The sequence below is a fragment of the Mobula birostris genome, chromosome 28 (genome assembly GCF_030028105.1).
Source record: "Mobula birostris isolate sMobBir1 chromosome 28, sMobBir1.hap1, whole genome shotgun sequence".
Classification (NCBI taxonomy): domain Eukaryota; kingdom Metazoa; phylum Chordata; class Chondrichthyes; order Myliobatiformes; family Myliobatidae; genus Mobula; species Mobula birostris.
Genome location: NC_092397.1, coordinates 52,236 through 56,490, shown reverse-complemented (window position 1 = coordinate 56,490; position 4,255 = coordinate 52,236).

Below are 4,255 nucleotides of genomic sequence, written 5' to 3'. Positions count from 1 at the left end.
AGGGCAGGAGATTCAGGGCAGGAGCTTCAGGGCATGAGATTGAGGGCAGGAGCTTCAGGGCATGAGATTGAGGGCATGATATCAAAGGCATGAAATTCAGGTCATGAGTTTCAGGGCCGGAGAATCAGGGCATTACTTTCAAGGCATGAGATTCAGGGCAGGAGTTTCAGGGCATGTTATTCAGGGCATTAGTTTCAGGGCATGTTATTCAGGGCATTAGTTTCAGGGCATGAGATTCAGGGCTGTAGATTCAGGGCTTGAGATTCAGGGCAGGAGTTTCAGGGCATGAGATTTAGGGCATGAGTTTCAGGGCAGGAGATTCAGGGCATGAGATTCAGGGCATGAGTTTCAGGGCCGGAGATTCAGAGCATTAGTTTCAAGGCATGAGATTCAGGGCAGGAGTTTCAGGGCATGGGATTCAGGGCATGACTTTCAGTACAGGTGTTTCAGGGCATGAGATTCAGGGCATGATTTTGAGGGGTGGAGATTCAGGGCAGCAGTTTCAGGGCATGTGTTTCAGGGCATGAGTTTCAGGGCAGGAGATACAGCACAGGAGATTCAGTGCCGGAGTTTTAGGGCATGAGATTGAGGGCATGAGTTTCAGGGCAGGAGATTCATGGCTGGAGTTTCAGTGCAGGAGTTTCTGCAGAAGAGATTCAGGTCAGGAGTTTCAGAATTGGAGTTTCAGGGCTGGTGTTTCAGGGCATGAGATTCAGGTCATGAGTTTCAGAGCAGCAGTTTCTAGGCAGGAGTTTCAGGGCTGGAGTTTGTACAGAAGAGATTCAGGTCAGGAATACCAGGCAATAGATTCAGCGCTGTGGTTTCAGGGCTGGAGATTCAGGGCATGAGTTTTAGGGCAGGAGATTCAGGGCGGGAGATTCAATGACGGAGATTTAGGGCGTGAGATTCAGGGCTGTAGTTTCAGCGCTTGATATTCAGGGCAGGAGTTTCAGGGCATGAGATTCAGGGCATGAGTTTCAGGTCAGGAAATTCAGAGCAGGAGATTCAGGGCATGAGTTTCAAGGCATGAGATTCAGGGCAGGAGTTTCAGGGTATGAGATTCAGGGCATGAGGTTCAGGGCCGGAGATTCAGGGCATTCGTTTCAAGACATGAGATTCAGTGCAGGAGTTTCAGGGCATGAGATTCAGGGCATGACTTTCAGTACAGGTGTTTCAGTGCATGAGATTTAGGGAATGAGTTTCAGAGCATGTGATTCAGGGCATGAGATTCAGTGCAGGCGATTCAGGACAGGAGTTTCAGTGCTGGAGTTTCAGGGCTGGTGTTTCCGGGGATGAGATTCAGGGCATGAGTTTCAGGGCAGGAGATTCTGGGCAGGAGTTTCAGGGCATGAGATTCAGGGCATGAGTTTCAGGGCAGGAAATTCAGGGCAGGAGTTTCAGGGCATTAGATTCAGGGCATGAGTTTCAGGGCAGGAGATTCAGGGCAGGAGCTTCAGGGCATGAGATTGAGGGCATGATATCAAAGGCATGAAATTCAGGTCATGAGTTTCAGGGCCGGAGAATCAGGGCATTACTTTCAAGGCATGAGATTCAGGGCAGGAGTTTCAGGGCATGTTATTCAGGGCATTAGTTTCAGGGCATGTTTTTCAGGGCATTAGTTTCAGGGCATGAGATTCAGGGCTGTAGATTCAGGGCTTGAGATTCTGGGCAGGAGTTTCAAGGCATGTGATTCCGGGCATGAGTTTCAGGGCAGTTGATTCAGGGTAGGAGTTTCAGGGTATGAGATTTAGGGCATGAGTTTCGGGGCCGGAGATTCAGGGCATTAGTTTCAAGGCATGAGATTCAGGGCAGGAGTTTCAGGGCATGAGATTCAGGGCATGACATTCAGTACAGGAGTTTCAGGGCATGAGATTCAGGGCATGAGTTTCAGGGCATGTGATTCAGGGCATGATTTTTAGGGGAGGAGATTCAGGGCGGGAGATTCAATGCCGGAGATTTAGGGCATGAGATTCAGGGCTGTAGTCTCAGCGCTGGAGATTCAGGGCAGGAGTTTCAGGGCATGAGATTCAGGGCATGAGTTTCAGGGCAGGAGATTCAGGGCAGGAGATTCAGGGCATGAGTTTCAAGGCATGAGATGCAGGGCAGGAGTTTCAGGGTATGAGATTCAGGGCATGAGGTTCAGGGCCGGAGATTCAGGGCATTCGTTTCAAGGCATGAGATTCAGTGCAGGAGTTTCAGGGCATGAGATTCAGGGCATGACGTTCAGTACAGGTGTTTCAGTACATGAGATTCAGGGCATGAGTTTCAGAGCATGTGATTCAGGGCATGAATTTCAGGGCAGGAGATTCAGGGAACAGTTTCAGGGCATGTGTTTCAGGGCATGAGTTTCAGGGCAGGAGATACAGCACAGGAGATTCAGTGCCGGAGTTTTAGGGCATGAGATTGAGGGCATGAGATTCAGGGCAGGAGTTTCAGTGCTGGAGGTTCTGCAGAAGAGATTCAGGTCAGGAGTTTCAGGGAATGAGATTCAGGGGAGGAGATTCAGGACAGGAGTTTCAGTGCTGGAGTTTTGGGGCTGGTATTTTGGGGCATGAGATTCAGGGCATGAGTTTCAGGGCAGGAGATTCTGGGCAGGAGTTTCAGGGCTGGAGTTTCTGCGGAAGAGATTCAGGTCAGGAGTTTCAGGGCATGAGATTTAGCGCTGTGGTTTCAGGGCTGGAGATTCAGGGCAGGAGTTTCGGGGCAGTAGATTCAGGGCATGAGATACAGTGCAGGAGATTCAGGACAGGAGTTTCAGTGCTGGAGTTTCAGGGCTGGTGTTTCAATGCGTGAGATTCAGGGCATGAGTTTCAGGGCAGGAAATTCAGGGCAGGAGTTTCAGGGCATGAGATTCAGAGCATGAGTTTCAGGGCAGGAGATTCAGGGCAGGAGCTTCAGGGCATGAGATTCAGGACATGAATTTCAGGGCAGTAGATTCAGGGCAGGAGTTTCAGGGTATGATATTCAGGGCAAGAGTTTCAGTGCAGGAGATTCAGGGCCGGAGAATCAGTGCAGGAGTTTTAGGGCATGATATTCAGGGCATGAGTTTCAGGGCAGGAGATTGAGGGCAGGGGTTTCAGGGCGTGTAATTCATGGCATGACTTTCAGGCAGGAGATTCAGGGCAGGAGTTTCAGTGCAGGAGTTTCGGCAGAAGAGATTCTGGGCAGGAGTTTCAGGGCATGTTATTCAGGGCATTAGTTTCAGGGCATGAGATTCAGGACTGTAGATTCAGGGCTTGATATTCAGGGCATGACATTCAGTACAGGAGTTTCAGGGCATGAGTTTCAGGGCAGGAGATTCATGGCTGGAGTTTCAGTGCAGGAGTTTCTGCAGAAGAGATTCAGGTCAGGAGTTTCAGTATTGGAGTTTCAGGGCTGGTGTTTCAGGGCATGAGATTCAGTGCATGAGTTTCAGAGCAGCAGTTTCTAGGCAGGAGTTTCAGGGCTGGAGTTTGTACAGAAGAGATTCAGGTCAGGAATACCAGGCAATAGATTCAGCGCTGTGGTTTCAGGGCTGGAGATTCAGGGCTGGCGATTCTGCGCAGGAGTTTTAGCGCATGAGATTCAGGGCATGAGATTCAGTGCAGGCGATTCAGGACAGGAGTTTCAGTGCTGGAGTTTCAGGGCTGGTGTTTCCGGGCATGAGATTCAGGGCATGAGTTTCAGGGCAGGAGATTCTGGGCAGGAGTTTCAGGGCATGAGATTCAGGGCATGAGTTTCAGGGCAGGAAATTCAGGGCATTAGTTTCAGGGCATTAGATTCAGGGCATGAGTTTCAGGGCAGGAGATTCAGGGCAGGAGCTTCAGGGCATGAGATTGAGGGCAGGAGCTTCAGGGCATGAGATTGAGGGCATGATATCAAAGGCATGAAATTCAGGTCATGAGTTTCAGGGCCGGAGAATCAGGGCATTACTTTCAAGGCATGAGATTCAGGGCAGGAGTTTCAGGGCATGTTATTCAGGGCATTAGTTTCAGGGCATGTTATTCAGGGCATTAGTTTCAGGGCATGAGATTCAGGGCTGTAGATTCAGGGCTTGAGATTCTGGGCAGGAGTTTCAAGGCATGTGATTCCGGGCATGAGTTTCAGGGCAGTTGATACAGGGTAGGAGTTTCAGGGTATGAGATTTAGGGCATGAGATTCAGGACATGACATTCAGTACAGGAGTTTCAGGGCATGAGATTCAGGGCATGAGTTTCAGGGCATGTGATTCAGGGCATGAGTTTTAGGGCAGGAGATTGAGGGCGGGAGATTCAGG